This window comes from Ovis aries, chromosome 3 (genome assembly GCF_016772045.2).
Source record: "Ovis aries strain OAR_USU_Benz2616 breed Rambouillet chromosome 3, ARS-UI_Ramb_v3.0, whole genome shotgun sequence".
Taxonomy (NCBI): Eukaryota; Metazoa; Chordata; class Mammalia; order Artiodactyla; family Bovidae; genus Ovis; species Ovis aries.
In genome coordinates this window covers 226,014,301-226,032,179 of record NC_056056.1, presented here as the reverse complement: position 1 = coordinate 226,032,179, position 17,879 = coordinate 226,014,301, and positions in this window count along the sequence as shown.

Below are 17,879 nucleotides of genomic sequence, written 5' to 3'. Positions count from 1 at the left end.
TTCCAAACTCATTCTATGAGGCCACCATCACCCTAATACCAAAACCTGACAAAGATACTACAAAAAAAGAAAACTACAGGCCAATATCACTGATGAACATAGATGCAAAAATCCTCAACAAAATTCTAGCAATCAGAATCCAACAACACATTAAAAAGATCATACACCATGACCAAGTGGGCTTTATCCCAGGGATGCAAGGATTCTTCAATATCCGCAAATCAATCAATGTAATTCACCACATTAACAAATTGAAAAATAAAAACCATATGATTATCTCAATAGATGCAGAGAAGGCCTTTGACAAAATTCAACATCCATTTGTAATAAAAACTCTCCAGAAAGCAGGAATAGAAGGAACATACCTCAACATAATAAAAGCTATATATGACAAACCCACAGCAAACATTATCCTCAATGGTGAAAAATTGAAAGCATTTCCCCTAAAGTCAGGAACAAGACAAGGGTGCCCACTTCCACCGCTACTATTCAACATAGTTTTGGAAGTTTTGGCCACAGCAATCAGAGCAGAAAAAGAAATAATAGGAATCCAAATTGGAAAAGAAGAAGTAAAACTCTCACTGTTTGCAGATGACATGATCCTCTACATAGAAAACCCTAAAGACTCCACCAGAAAATTACTAGAGCTAATCAATGAATATAGTAAAGTTGCAGGATATAAAATCAACACACAGAAATCCCTTGCATTCCTATACACTAATAATGAGAAAGTAGAAAAAGAAATTAAGGAAACAATTCCATTCACCATTGCAACGAAAAGAATAAAATACTTAGGAATATATCTACCTAAAGAAACTAAAGACCTATATATAGAAGACTATAAAACACTGGTGAAAGAAATCAAAGAGGACACTAATAGATGGAGAAATATACCATGTTCATGGATCGGAAGAATCAATATAGTGAAAATGAGTATACTACCCAAAGCAATTTACAAATTCAACACAATCCCTATTAAGCTACCAGCCATATTTTTCACAGAACTAGAACAAATAATTTCAAGATCTGTATGGAAATACAAAAAACCTAGAATAGCCAAAGCAATCTTGAGAAAGAAGAATGGAACTGGAGGAATCAACTTGCCTGACTTCAGGCTCTACTACAAAGCCACAGTCATCAAGACAGTATAGTACTGGCACAAAGACAGACATATAGATCAATGGAACAAAATAGAAAGCCCAGAGATAAATCCACACACATATGGACACCTTATCTTTGACAAAGGAGGCAAGAATATACAATGGAGTAAAGACAATCTCTTTAACAAGTTGTGCTGGGAAAACTGGTTAACCACTTGTAAAAGAATGAAACTAGATCACTTTCTAACACCATACACAAAAATAAACTCAAAATGGATTAAAGATCTAAATGTAAGACCAGAAACTATAAAACTCCTAGAGGAGAGAATAGGCAAAACACTCTCAGACATAAATCACAGCAGGATCCTCTATGATCCACCTCCCAGAATACTGGAAATAAAAGCAAAAATAAACAAATGGGATCTAATTAAAATTAAAAGCTTCTGCACAACAAAGGAAAATATAAGCAAAGTGAAAAGACAGCCTTTTGAATGGGAGAAAATAATAGCAAATGAAGCAACTGACAAACAACTAATCTCAAAAATATACAAGCAACTTCTGCAGCTCAATTCCAGAAAAATAAACGACCCAACCAAAAAATGGGCCAAAGAACTAAATAGACATTTCTCCAATGAAGACATACGGATGGCTAACAAACACATGAAAAGATGCTCAACATCACTCATTATTAGAAAAATGCAAACCAAAACCACAATGAGGTACCACTTCACACCAGTCAGAATGGCTGCGATCCAAAAATCTGCAAGCGATAAGTGCTGGAGGGGGTGTGGAGAAAAGGGAACCCTCCTACACTGTTGGTGGGAATGCAAACTAGTACAGCCACTATGGAGAACAGTGTGGAGATTCCTTAAAAAATTGCAAATAGAACTACCTTATGACCCAGCAATCCCACTGCTGGGCATACATACCGAGGAAACCAGAATTGAAAGAGACACATGTACCCCAATGTTCATCGCAGCACTGTTTATAATAGCCAGGACATGGAAACAACCTAGATGTCCATCAGCAGATGAATGGATAAGAAAGCTGTGGTACATATACACAATGGAGTATTACTCAGCTGTTAAAAAGAATACATTTGAATCAGTTCTGATGAGATGGATGAAACTGGAGCCGATTATACAGAGTGAAGTAAGCCAGAAAGAAAAACACCAATACAGTATGCTAACACATACATATGGAATTTAGAAAGATGGCAATGACGACCCTGTATGCAAGACAGCAAAAAGACACAGATGTGTATAACGGACTTTTGGACTCAGAGGGAGAGGGAGAGGGTGGGATGATTTGGGAGAATGGCATTCTAACATGTATACTATCATGTAAGAATCGAATCGCCAGTCTATGTCTGACGCAGGATACACCATGCTTGGGGCTGGTGCACGGTGATGACCCAGAAAGATGTTATGGGGAGGGAGGTGGGAGGGGGGTTCATGTTTGGGAACGCATGTACACCCGTGGTGGATTCATGTCAATGTATGGCAAAACCAATACAGTATTATAAAGTAAAATAAAGAAAAAAAAAAAAAAAAAAAGGAAAAGAAAAGTTGAATAACAAAGATTCTTAAAGTAAGGGTTGGGGGTAGTTGGTTGGTTTGTTTCACTTAATGGCTCTCTAGTTGTTCCACCACCACTTGTTGAAAAGACCACCCTTTCAGCATGCTTGTTGCAAGTCAGCTGGCCGTATATTTGAGGGTAACATTTCCCTGGTGGCTCAGATGGTAAAGCCTCTGCCTACAATGCAGGAGACCCGGGTTCAATCCCTGGGTCGGGAAGATCTCCTGGAGAAGGAAATGGCAACCCACTCCAGTGTTCTTGCCTGGAAAATCCATGGACACAGGAGCCTGTTAGGCTACAGTCCATGGGGTCGAAAAGAGTTGGACGCAACTGAGCGACTTCACTTCACTTCAAAGAAAAATAAGTACTTACAAATCAGACAATTCTAAATACAAGTGAAGTTAACCTAAATGAATATCCGATTCACATGAACTGGGAAATATTCAGTGTTGAATTTCTAGTATTAATGTTTGTTTGCTAATCTAATGTAGACATGTCTAAGAGTCATTAACATTAAGCATAATGTTTTCATTGTGCCTAGGTTTATTATAAGTTAAATATTGTTATATTGTTATATCTGCTACAAGTTTGTCAACAAGGAAAACTCTAGGGGAAAAAAAAACTCCTAAGAAATGTAAATGAGATATGAACTTTTAGATACACTATTAAGAATAATTATATTTTAGGAACGTCTGTCTAAAATAGCCTCTCCAGATTGGGGTAACTTGAGTTTCCAGGGGTGTGCTAAACTAAGTGACAGAAGCTTATTGAATAGCCAGGTCATGTCCAAATAAAGTGAGATTCTCAGACATTCATTACTGAACACTAACTTCCTCCTAGAGAGAAACTAGAGATTTTGGACCATTAATGACTAATGTTTGAATCCATCCTGAGATGTTCTCTAGAGTTTTCCTTAGAAATTATCACTGGTAATTATGTTCACCAATCTATAGAATGCTAATATAAAGGTCAGTTCTTGGTTGATTAAGGAAAGCAGGATGTATGTTATCAGTAAAAAAAGATGAGAAATGAAATTACATTTTATGAAGGGAGAAGGAAATAGGTCTGACTTACAGGTGGCTGTTTCAGGATGGGAGAACAAAGTAATGGATACAGAACGTGATGAGAAGGTTTTATGGGAAGTGGACCCCAAGGGAAGAGTTTTGTGCATAAATACAAGTTTTCTTGAGATGTTGAACTGCCTTTGATCATGGATTTCAAGTTTCTTCATCTCTGAAGTGATCTATGTTTATCTTTGAAATCTTTTGTTAACTTTGGTTAAGTGAGTAACTATTGTTTCATAGTGACTTATATGATCCAATCCGACTGAGTGTTATAAAACCGCTTGATATTTATTGAAAACATTTCCAAAATCATTTGACTTCGAGCTAACTTTGGGGTGCTCCACAGGGCCCCTGAGACATCCTGAAGAGAGATATTAAACTACCTGAGTACATTTGAGATGTTAAATTACATGGGGAGCATTGTTGGAGGAGTGATGAATCTTCCCAGGTTATATTGTATGGTTGATGTTACTAATATAGATATCCTAGAAAGTATGTGAAATTCATGAAAATCTGATATGTCCTGGTAAAATGCTGACAGTTATAATTCTAGTTATCATATTAAAGTGTTACATATCACAGCAATGATCAGGCTACTTTGTCAATTGCAATTTAATCAGATTTTAAGCATGCCTTCTATGGTCTCATTCTGATGCCTTTGCAAGAATACTGCTACTTCAAGATTTATGGAAAAGACTTCTAAGATTAAATGATAAACACATTTTGTTTGTTTGTTATCTGGTAAGCTGGTACCAGACTGGAATTTAGTCTTCTCTGTGTTAAGAGAACAAAATTTTGTTAGAATGAGGCCTTCAAAAACAGATTATGAATTTCTTTGCCTTTAAGTGATTTACATTTGTTTTTAAAATGTTTTTGTTAATTTGGTAAAGTAAATAAGCATTATTTAAGATTGGATCTTCCCTGGTGGCTCAGAGGTTTAAGCATCTGCCTGCAATGTGGGAGACCCGGGTTGGATCCCTGGGTTGGGAAGATCCCCTGGAGAAGGAAATGGCAACCCATTCCAGTGCTCTTGCCTGGGAAATCCCATGGATGGAGGAGCCTGGTGGCCTACAGTCCACAGGGTAGCAAAGAGTCGGACACGACTGAGCGACTTCACCTTCAAGATTATGGAACTTGTAAAAGCTCATTCTGCTTCCACAAAAAAATAACCCCTCACTGTTTGACTTTTGCTATTCTGATGTCTTTAAAACATGGCAACAGTCTACTCCTAAAATGGGGAATTAAAAATGCATGAACAGTAGCTGTAAATCAAAGAGTCAGGGCGGCCACTTGGCTTCTCCCAGCTCCCTGACAAACCTCATTTTTAGCTGATGGGTTAAAGCCTTCCCTGGCTACAGGGTTAATGCCCTCACAATGACAAAAAAAATTATATTTCACTTAATATTAAGTGAAATTTTGTTCGTTAAGGTCTGTATTTACTACGACTCACTTCTGAGATAGTTCCTTGTTGTTATGTTATATTGCTAAAAGGTTTAATTAATTAAGTCATTTAAAAGGACACTCTAAGTTTGTTTCTAAAGCTTATCTCAGTAACCAATCTTTGGATAAAGGTCAGGTCCTCCATGATGTACAACCAGGAGATTAACACCTGGCTATAATCATTTAACTAAGTCAGATAGCCTGATATACTGGGCTCTACCTAATGAAAGTTCTTGACATAAATTCTTGCTTGTGACCTTACTAATAACTGCTAGCTATGTTATTTACTGTCGCCTGTTTCAGAAGATTGTTTCTTACATTACTAAATATGTGACTGACCTGTGATAAAATGCTGATATGCAGTCCCGTATGATGTCAATGACTGTAATAATGCAACTCTAGATATGGAAAGAAGCAACATGAGGGAGTATTCTCCTGGGCCAAGAGGCTAGTAAGACAGGTATGGCCCTGAGACTTTTGCTACTTGCAAGGTCTGGTCTAGTAACAGCACACAGTGGCCTGTCAATGGAATCTTCATCAGACCCGGGACACAAGGGCCGTGAAATGCCCCCAAAGCATGGTCAGATCTGTGGCTATGAAGGGACCCTGCTGACTGGAAGTTGGCACTTGCCAGCTGTCTCTACAAAGATTACATCACGACCACTGCAAGCTGCTGACCTTGAAAGGAGTTCAAGGTGGAGATCAGAAATGAGGCACTCTGTGCTCTGGGAAAAACCCAGAAGAACCGGCCTGCAGAGAGTCGGGTGTTTTCAGGTAAAGGTTATTATGAGCCCAGCTTCTCGCCTCTTCTTGCACCTAGAGAGACACTAACGTCGCGGTCCAATGTCTGATCCTGGTTCTCCCCCAGCTCCTCGGGAGCTTTTCTGCTTCTCTCAATCTTTGGGCCATGTATCTTTAACTTTCTTGTTAAGTTTGCTTCTTCTAGAATACAACAAATCTCCAACTGATAGTCTGACAAGAATATTCCCTGGCCAACACCCAGACAACGCTGAAACAAGCCTCCTTATCATTCCATGGACTCTCGTCTCCTTCCGTAAAGGCACCCTGGCAGAGAGCAGGCAAGGGAACCTAGAGCCCCAGACGCCCCTACAGCCTGAAGAAGCCAGAGCGGTCACCGTCCCCTTTCCCCCTGAGGCCAGATTCCCAAATGCCTGAGAAGAGAAATAGGCAGATAGTTAGACGTGAGCAGGGTATCAGACGGGGCCAAAGAATGGGCCCTAAAAATAAAGAGAGGGAGGACGGTGGAGACCCAAGGACGGAAGAGCAGAGAAGACCAAGGGGAAGGGAGCGCAGGAACGGAGGACCCGCCCTGACCATCCTTCCCTCCCCCATGGTGTGCCTACTGATGGACTTCAGGTCCTCCTGAGCAGTATAACCTGTCTCCCCTCCTGGCCCTTAGGGAGAAGGTCTTTGCTTTACTCCCCACCCTCCCCTTCTCATCCAATCAGCAAATGACCCGCAAGACCCCTATCCTGCTCCCTGTACCCTGGGTATAAAATTGGACTAAGGGCCCCTGTTCAAAGACGGTTCTCTCTTGAGCTGGCCCTCTAATAGCACCTCCCACTCGAATAAACTTTATTTCCCTTTCACTCTGTCTCATGTCAGGAAATTATTTTCCAACCAGCGCCCAGACCACGAAAACTTTCCTTACTGCTGTTACAAAATACTGATTAAATTTTCCTATCTAAAATAGGAATGTCTGATTTACTTACAAGGATGACTGTAACTGACACAGGAAACCCCACGAGGCTATCAGGGGATTTCTCAGAAGAAAACTACAGGCCAGGAGAGAGTAAATGGAATATTCAGAGGGCAGAGCAATAAAAATTGCCAACCAGGAAAACTCTATTCAGCAAACTTATCCTTCAAATATGAAGGGAGATAAAGGCTTTATTTCTGGAGTTCATCACCACCAGACCGGCCTTGCAAAGAAGCTGAAGAAGCTCAAGCAGAACAAAAAAGATGCAAAGTAACACATGAACACACATATGTGGCTCAGAGGTTAAATCATCTGCCTGCAGTGTGGGAGACGTGGGTTCAATCCCTGGGTCTGGAAGATCCCCTGGAGAAGGAAATGGCAACCCACTCCAGTACTCTTGCCTGGAGAATCCCATGGAGAAGCCTGGTGGGCTACAGTCCATGGGGTCACAAAGAGTTGGACACGACTGAGCGACTTAACTAACTTAACCCACGAACACACACAAAAGTATATAACACACTAGGCAAGGTAAAAATACGTACTCAGATTTAGTTAATTCCAATTACTTAGAAGAGGGCTATATGAACAGCTTCAAGTATAAAGACTCAAGGAAAGGATGACTAAGAGTAACTACAGCTAATCCGCCTTATTACCAAACACAGCATAAAGGAGAGAACGGGACCATCAAAGCCTTACCGAGGGAGAGGTGAATGGGGGCCGCTTAATCGGCGAATAAAGACCGGCTGCAATCAGCACAGGAGAAACGGCCTTAGGTGTACATTTTAATGTAAGCTTCACGGTAGCCACAGTAAAAATCTAGAGTAGATGCCGGAAACATAGAAAGGGGAAACAATACCCCGATGAAGAGCCACCAGTTTACAAAGTCAGAAACGAAGGGAAGAGGAATCAACGGAGACAAACAGCAACCAGAAAGCATCACCCAGACGGCAGGAGTCGGTGCTCACACATCCGCACCCAGTCTACATGCAACCAGAGTGGGCGCACCAACAAAAGGCCACAGACGCTTATGAAAAGTAAGACCCGACTGTGTGCTGTCTACAAGAAACGCACTTCAGCTTTAGGGATACACAAAGGCTCAAAGCGAGGGGATAGATAAAGGTACTTCACAGAACTGAAATCAGAAAGAAAGGGGGCATGGTAATTCTTATATCAGACAAAATAGACTTTAAGAAAAAACGATACAAACACCAAGGAGGCCATTGTATGACAAAGGGTTAATACATCAAACAGTACACATACACACACTCACACATATGCAAACATATAAAACAACGTTGGATCACCCAAGCATTTTAAGCAAATAACAACAGATCCATAGGAAAAAAAACAGACAACATTGCAAAAATATAGGGGGTTTCAACATCTCGCTCTTAGCAATGCATAGATCATGCAAACAGAAAATCAGGAATGACATGTTGGAATTAAACCAAACTTTAGACCAAGTTAAACTGAGAGACATATAGAGAACATTCCACCCAGTGGAACCGGAATACACATCTCCTCAGGTCTACAGAAAACCTTCTCCGAGGACAGACAGCGTGGCAGACAGGACACAAGCAAGTCTAAGCAGACGTCGCGGTTGCTGCAGATGTTGCAACGTCTCTCAGCTGCGTCTGACCCTTGAGAGCTCTGTCCTGAGATTTCCCGGGCAAGAATCCGGGAGTGGGTTGCCACTTCCTTCTCCAGGGGATCTTCCTGACCCGGGGATCAGACCCAAGTCTCCTGCATTGGCGGGTGGATTTCGTACCATCTGAGCCCCCGCAGAAGCCCCCAAGAAGTGTATACTCCATGTGTTACAAATAATCTTATTCCCTTAAAGACAGTAAAGTGCTGGCTTAAAAACTGTGCACAACCTAAAAGTTTAGAGTTATGTCTTATTCAGCAGGAATTTTTAGGATTTCAAAACAGGGAGAGAGCACCTCAAGAAAACCCGAGGGAACCGCTCTGAGGTGAGGGGGGAGCCAGGTTATGCAGAAGTTTTGCACAAAGGGCAAGTAGTCAGAACGTCAGCGATTATTGTTAATTAAAAGAAAGCCAGATATCTCAAGTGAATGAATTTAGCACGTTTCTATGTGTGGGAAGATGCAAGAGTCTGGGCTCACTGAAATCACTCCTTTGATATGCATCTCAGCTGTTTGGGGACAGGATCCTGTGGTTTTGTTCTGGAAGGAATAACAGTCTTTATTTATTTATTTATTTGGCTGTGCCAGGACTTGGCTGTGGCACGTGGGACATTTTAGTTGTGGCATGTGGGACCTAATTCCCTGACCAGGGATGGGACCCCGACCCCCTGCACTGGGGGGCACAGTCTTGGTCTTGAAGTAGGATCTTATTTCCCCATCTAGGAAATGAACCTAGCTGCCAGTCCACCAGTGGCTAGAGGCTACAGGCTGAGTTCCTTGATTCTGACTCCATTTGAAAGCAAAAATGTTTCAAGGAAGCAAAAACTGCAGAACAGGTGCAAAGATTTTTATATAGAGACACTGAGCAACATATAGGAGAGCACGCAGAGAACTAATTAATTATGTCAGAAGCACGACGGTAGCGCAGACTGGGAGAGGAGCACGGGTGTGCTGAACGGGGAGCGCAGTCAGGAGCCGATTTAAAGCCCTTATAGGAGTGCCCTTATATGGGGCCTTTGTTCACATTTGGCCAATTATTTTGTTTCTTTTCTCACACCTGGCTGGTCCTTCGACCCTAAGATGCTTGTGCAAATTTTTGCTAATATGGATTCCACCACACAGGCCAGTAGGTGTATGTCCACACTTATGGGGCGGGACTCCCTTCCCTTTCTGACCCTCAACAAGCCTTCCTGCACATGTGTGGACAGAGATGTCCTCTTAAGGAGTGAGCACTATGTCTCTTTACTTCAGCAGAGCTCAGTGTTTGCCACTAGCTTTGTCCTTGGAGTGTCTGGGTGAGAGCAAAGCTTCAGCTTGACTCCCCTTGATCATCACCAGGTGTCCAGCCTGGGACCCATCTCTATCCTACCGCATTTTCACATCTTGAATTCCCTCGGGGCTCGCCATGGGGCACAGCTGCAGTCTGAAGGCTGCCAAAGGGCAGATAGCCTTTCCCTCCCGAGTCCCCTCAGGGCGTCACCAGCTCAGCTTTGGCTGGCGGCTGCAGCATTGATGACTGTGAAATCATTTGTTACTGATATGGCAGGAAATATTCCATTTCTCAATGGGAAAGCAAAGTATAATAAATTCTGATTCCTTAAAATATAAAACCTGCCGACTCAACCACCATGAAGGATTTTAGCACTTTCCTAGATACCAGGAGGTACAAGAATTGGTCTTATAAACTTGACCCCTGAAAATATCTATCTGAAGACTTGTTCCACCAGCTTTTCCCACAGCAAAGAGGGCTTCATTTCTGCTCTCCACCCTGAACTCCTTTCAGGGGGTGTTGAAAATCAGCAGCTGCAGCAGCACATTATTTAATCCTTGTAGAGGTGGAAGGCACGTGACCATTGCAAGCGCCAATTTGCGGTTGACAAGCCCAACCGAGTGCATTTTAATACAGCTCAGTTTTACCTTTTCAATATTTTCTCAACTACTTCCACACGATACCACTGTCAGCTACAAATAGGCACTTGTAAAGAGCACTCGCCAGGGACTGACCCGCAGCAGGGGATTTGCCAGCTGCCTCAGCGGAGACGGAACCCTGTGCTGCTGAGGCTGCCGACCTTCAGCATCTGCTGAGGGGGATTCAGGGTGGAGAAGCAGGCACCCTGCTCCAGGGAAACTGGTGGAACAGGCCTGTTAGATAGTCAAATATTTTCAGGAACTGATTTCTTGATCCCAATTCCCACATTTCTTCATATCTAGAAAATCACTAAATCCCTTCATGGTGACATCGTGACCAGCAGAAAACCTTTTGTACAATAAGTGCTTGATTGCACTGAACTCCCCATTCACCAAAACCTTATATATTGACCTTCCCCCACTGCCTCTTTGGAGCAGACTCTCAGAGTCATCTGAGGCACTGTCTCCTGGGCTGCAGTCCTCATTTTGCCCCGAATAAAATTTAGCTTGGCAACTATCACATTGTGCATATCTCCAATTTTCTCAATGAGCTCTCTAGTCTTTCTCATTCTATTGCTTTTCTCTATTTCTTTGCGATGTTCAGTTAAGAAGATTTTCTTATCTCTCCTTTCTATTCTTTGGAACTCTGCATTCAGATGGGTATATCTCTCCTTTTCTCTTTTGCCTTTCATGTCTCTTCTTTTCTCAGCTCTTTGTAAGGCCTCCTCTGACAACCATTTCTTTCTTTGGGGGATGGTTTTGGTCACTGCCTCCTGTAAAATTTTATGAACTTCCATCCGTAGTTCTTCAGACACTCTATCAGACCTAAATCCCTTGGATTTATTTGTCACCTCCACTGTATAACGATAGGGATTTGAGTACATCATACCTGAATGGCCTATTGGTTTTCCCTACTTTCTTCAATTTAAGTTTGCATTTTGCAATAATGAGCTCATTATCTGAGCCATAGATAACTCCTGGTCTTGTTTTTGCTGACTGTACAGAGCTTTTCCATCTTTGGATGCAAAGAATATCAGTTCAGTTCAGTTCAGTTCAGTTCAGTCGCTCAGTCGTGTCTGACTTTCTGCGACCCCATGAATCACAGCACGCTAGGCCTCCCTGTCCATCACCATCTCCCGGAGTTCACTCAGACTCACGTCCATCGAGTCTGTGATGCCATCCAGGCATCTCATCCTCGGTCGTCCCCTTAAATCTGATTTTGGTACTGACAATCTGGTGATGTCCATGTGTAGTCATCTCTTGTCTTGTTGGAAGAGGGTGTTTGCTATGACCAGCGCGTTCTCTTGGCAAAACTCTGTTAGCCTTTGCCCTGCTTCATTTTGTATTCCAAGACCAAACGTGCCTGTTACTCCATGTATCTCTTGACTTCCTACTTTTGCATTCCAGTCGCTACAAACAAAGCTAGTGGAGGTGATGGAATTCCAACTGAGCTATTTCAAATCCTAAAAGATGATGCTGTGAAAGTGCTGCACTCAATATGCCCTCCAAATTTGGAAAACTCTGCAGTGGCCACAGGACTAGAAAAAGTCAGTTTTCATTCCAATCCCAAAGAAGGGCAATGCCAAAGAATGTTTAAACTACTGCACAATGGCATTTATTTCACATGCTAGCAAAGTAATACTCAAAATTATCCAAGCCAGGCTCAACAGTATGTGAACCAAGAATTTCCAAATGTTCAAGCTGGATTTGGAAAAGGCAGAGAAACCAGAGATCAAATTTCCAACATCCATTGGATCATAGAAAAAGCAAGAGAGTTCCAGAAAGACATCTACTTCTGCTTCCTTGACTATGCTAAAGGCTTCGACTGTGGATCACAACAAACTGTGGAAAATTCTTCAAGAGATGGGAATACCAGGTCATGTTACCTGCCTCCTGAGAAACCTGTATGCAGGTCAAGAAGCAACAGTTAGAACATGAAATGGAACCAACTGACTGGTTCAAACTTGGGAAAGGAGTATGTCAAGGCTGTATATTGTCACCCTGCTTATTTAACTTATATGCAGAGTACATCTTGCGAAATGCCAGGCTGGATGAATCACAAGCTGGAATCAAGATTTCTGGGAGAAATATCAATCACCTCAGATATGCAGATGACACCACCCTTATGGCAGAAAGCAAAGAGGAACAGAAGAGTCTCCTGATGAAGGTGAAAGAGGAGAGTGAAAAGCTGGCTTAAAGCTCAGCGTAAAAATAAAGATGAAGATCATGGCGTCCGGTCCCATCACTTCATGGCGAATAGAATGGAAAACAGACACAGCAACAGACTTTATTTTCTCGGTTTCCCAAATCACTGTAGCTTGTTGACGGCAGCCATGAAGCTAAAAGATGCTTGCTCCTCAGAAGAAAAGCTAGGATGACCCTAGACAGCATATGAAAAAGCAGAGAGACTTTGCCTACAAAGGTCCATAGAGTCAAATCTGTGGTTTTTCCAGGAGTCGTGTATGGACGTGAGAGTTGGACAATGAAAAAGACTGAGCACAAAAGAACTGATGCCTTGGAACTGTTGTGCTGGAGGAGACTCTCGAGAGTCCCCTGGACAGCAAGGACATGAAACCAGTCAACCTGACAGGAAGTCAACCCGGAATGTTCATGGGAAGGACTGGTGGCAAAACTGAACCTCCAGTGCTCTGGCCCTGATGCGGACGGCTGGCTCATTAGAGAAGACCCTGATGCTGGGACGGACTGAGGGCACGTGATGTGGAGAGCTGGCTCATTAGAGAAGGCTCTGATGCTGGGACAGGCTGAGGGCACCTGAGGCAGAGAGCTGGCTCATTAGAAAAGACCCTGATGCTGGGACGGACTGAGGGCAGGAGGAGGAGGGGATGGCGGAGGATGAGACAGTTGGATGGCATCACCGACTCAATGGACATGAGTTTGAGCAAACTTTGGGAGATGTTGAAGGACAGAGAGTCTGTACTTCAGTCCATAGGGTCACAAGAGTCAGACACGACTGAACGACTGAACAACAGCCCCTATGATGAAAAGAATTATTTTTTTTGGCGTTAATTCTAGAAGGTGTTGTTCTTCTCCGGCATTAGTGGTTGGGGCACAGACTTGAATTATTTTGATGCTGAATGGTGTGCCTTGGAAATGAACCGAGATCATTCTGTCATTTTTGAGATTGCACCCAAGTACTGCATTTCAGACTCTTTTGTTGACCTTGAAGACTACTCCATTTCTCCTAAGGGATTCTTGCCCACGGTAATAAATATAATGGTCATCTGAATTAAATTCGTCCATTCCCATCCATTTTAGTTCGCTGATTAAAATGTCGATGTTCACTGTTGCTATCTCCTGTTTGACCACTTCCAATGTACCTTGATTCATGGACCTAACATTACAGGTTCCTATGCAATATCGTTCTTTACAGCATCCAACTTTACTTTCTCCACGAGACACCTCCACAACTGGGAGCCGGTTCCACTTTGGCTCAGCGTCTTCATTCATTCTGGAGCTATTTCTCCACTCTTCTCCAGTAGCACACTGGACTCCCACTGACCTCAGCGGGTTTTCAGTGTCATATCTTTTGCTTTTTCATACTGTTCATGAATGCTAAGTCACGGAAAATCTCAGTGCTCAGCCTATCTGCAGATGGCACTTGTGATGCTCTGATCCAGCCGTGCCTGCTCTCATGCCTAGGGTGTGCCCGACTCCTTGGAACCATGCTTGAAGAATAAGAGGGTCATCTGGCTTTTAGGTCTTCTGGGCGCGGGGGTGTGGAGATGCCTCTATTCTGTGCCACAGTCACCATATCCATTTCAATTCCTAGAAAAGAGCCCCCAACATCCACCATCAGATTCTCCACTGGATGTTTAACCCATTAGACACAGAGGACAGCTGCTCTGCTTGGAATAGAATTTTCCAAACTACTATACAGCCTTGATCACAATAACAAATAACTGAAACAGAAGGTGGAAGTGGAAAATCTATGGACTTTTCGCCATTTGAGAATAGGAGGCCAGAGTTAATTCCAAGGAATCAATAGCCATCTGAAGCAATGGGATACAGCTGGCATACCTTGGAGCTTGTCAGGTAGGGAATCAAACTGTGCTTTTCCCTCATTTAGTAAATCTGTTGTAGCCACGCGTTCTGGGAAACAAACTCACTCAGAAGGACAATGCAGATAGTTCAGTTCAGTTGCTCAGTCCTGTCCAACTCTTTGCAATCCCATGAACTGCAGCACGTCAGGCCTCCCTGTCCATAACCAACTCCCAGGTCTACCCAAACCCATGTCCATTGAGTTGGTGATGCCATCCAACCGTCACATCTTCTGTCGTCCTCTTTTCCTCCTGCCCTCAATCATTCCCCGCATCAGGGTCTTTTCAAATGACTCATCTCTTCGCACCTGGTGGCCAAAGTACTGGAGTTTCAGCATGAACATCAGACCTTCCAATAAGCACCCAGGAGTGATCTCCTTTAGGATGGACTGGTTGGATCTCCTTGCAGTGCAAGGGACTCTCAAGAGCCTTCTCCAACACCACAGTTCAAACGCATTGATTCTTCAGCGCTCAGCTTTCTTTATAGTCCAACTCTCACCTCCATACATGAATACTGGAAAAACCATAGCCTTGACTAGATGGACCTTTGTTGACAAAGTAATGTCTCTGCTTTTTAATAATGCTCTCTAGCTTGGTCGTAACTTTCCTTCCAGGAGTAAGCATCTTTTAATTTCATGGCTGCAGTCACCATCTGTAGTGATTTTTAAGCCCCCCAAAATAAAATCTGACACTGTTTCCACTGTTTACCCATCTATTTGCCATGAAGTGATGGGACCGGATGCCATGATCTTCGTCTTCTGAATGTTGAGCTTTAAGCCAACTTTTTTCACTCTCCTCTTTCACTTTCATCAAGAGCTCTTTAGTTCCTCTTCACTTTCTGCCATAAGGGTGGTGTCATCTGCATATTTGAGGTTATTGATATTTCTCCCGACAATCTTGATTCGAGCTTGTGCTTCTTCCAGCTCAGCGTTTCTCATGATGTACTCTGCATATAAGTTAAATAAGCAGGGTGACAATATACAGCCTTGGCGTACTCCTTTTCCTATTTGGAACCAGTCTGTTGTTCCATGTCCAGTTCTAACTGTTGCTTCCTGACCTTCATACAGGTGTCTCAAGGGCAGGGCAAGTGGTCTGGTATTCCCATCTCCTTCAGAATTTTCCACAGTTTATTGTGATCCACACAGTCAAAGGCTTTGGCATGCAGATAGTGGAGTGCAGTTTATTACACCGGCAGGCCCAAGGCAGAGTCTCCTCTTAGCCAAGGACCCCGACCGACTTCTGTGGAAACCTTATATACCTTAAGTGTACTCATCCCCAAATTCCTTAAACCTAGCCTGGGAAGTGTTAAAGGGAGATACAGTCAGGTTACAGCCATGATTCATAACCAGAAGCCAGCTGGTGAGACATTGCAGCCTACACCAGTGGGTGCCGTAAAGCTTACAAAGGTGACTGACTGTAGGGGGGAGTATTACAATCTTTTTGGCAATGGGAAATCTTGGTATGGAATCTCATGTTTGTCAGTCTGGGAGGCCAGTTCGGCCAAAGGCGTCTTATCCCCATGGCTACTAGGTACATAGTCCTGAGAGAGAAGACTCTTGAGAGTCCCTTGGACTGCAAGGAGATCCAACCAGTCCATCCTAAAGGAAATCAGTCCTGAATATCCATTGGAAGGACTGATGCTGAAGCTGAAACTCCAATACTTTGGCCACCTGATGCAAAGAGCTGAGTCATTTGAAAAGTCCCTGATGCTGGGAAAGATAGATTGAGGGCAGGAGGGGACGAAAGAGGATGTGATGGTTGGATGGCATCATCGACTCAATGGACATGGGTTTGGGCAGACTTCATCTCAGGTAGAGAGATGCCTCAAGGCTGAGGGAATTTCACCAGGCCCCTCTCCCACAATAAGCATTTTTGAGATAGAATGGCACAAGGTGTGTCATCCCCAGCCATAAAACAATTGACATGAATACTGATTTGTTGAGCCATTATCAGCCCAAGGTTTGAGACAAAAGTTAGTCTTAGGCAGAATCGACTTGAAGAAAGTGAGATCCCAAAGCAAGCACATAGTTTCATTAGCATAGCTGAAGAAAAACATTTCCATAAGAAAAACGCATTGGTTAGCTCAAGGTTTGAGAAAAGTTAAGTTCAGACAGAACCAGGTGTCACTTGCAGCTTATTTCTTCCTGCTGCTTTGGGGCCCCTGGCCTCCCTACTGAGGCTGCTAACACTCTCAGTTGTTACCATTAGCACCACCTGGCAAGCTCTCTTCATTTAACAGCTCATAAAAATAAAACAAAAATCACTTTCAAATAGCAAGTGATCCTTCTTGTTGATTTTCCTCCAGTCAGAGATTCTGGGACCAACAACCTTTAATTTGTGGATTTTCCATCATCAATATGTGTGTTCAAACACAGGTGTGTTCCTTGGGCTTATTTCACTCGGTCGTAAAGGGGAAATGTATGGCACATCACGGGGCGGGTTTTCATAGCCTGAGCGTATACACGGCAAACACCCCTTCCACATTCCATTTACTTGCTTGGAACCACTGCCATGTGAATTATCTGTCCTTAGGGCTCCAGAAAATGTGTGCCTTTTAGAGGCTGCAGGTGGGGTATCCGAAAGAATTCACCTTCTGAGCAGAGCCCTTGGTCCAGTGTTGGTGCCTGTGCGGGGAGGCGGGGCACAGGTGCGCTCACTGTCCCCGGGCCTGCACATGCCCTCTGGCTGGTGCTGGGACAGGGCAGGTGTCCTGGCCATCCTGCTACAAGCTCGCCTGCCTCTGCGCACATCAGGAGCACAGGCCTCCTGAGACCACCCGTGCCAACGACCCGCCTATTGTTGCTGGAGTCAGAGGATACGTTTGCCTGTGCCTGCGCTTATACAGCTTCTGATCCAAGCCCTCTTGGTACAATTTGAAAACTAAAGCCTAGAAAGAGGCAGACTTGTCCGGAACACAATATGTGAGCAGAAGCCAGTAGGAAAGTGAGGACCCCAGCTCCCTAAGCCAGTTCGCAGTCCTATCCTTCACGCTTGCTTTGGAAGTGAGAGACCCTGAGTTCCTGGTGAACTCTACCAACCTGGCCCCATTTGGGCCATTATTCGCTGTGCATTTTCATGCTCACACAAGCAGGCACAAACAGAAATAGGGTCCATGGTGGGGGATGATGTCAGATGGTAAAAGAAGAGAACACACAGTGTCAGTGCTGGGAGAGCAGGAAGGGCTGGAGGCAGCTCTGCCATGGAGCAGGGGCCTGCACACCCCGCTCCTGGCAATGGGCGATGCGTTCAGAAGTCCAAAGCGCGAGGGGGATTCTCCACGCTCCCTGAGTCCTGCCTGGGCGTGGGCCCTCTCCACAGTGTTCTCCAGTGAACACTGGCTCAGTCCCACAGTCCACCTTTCCAGGATT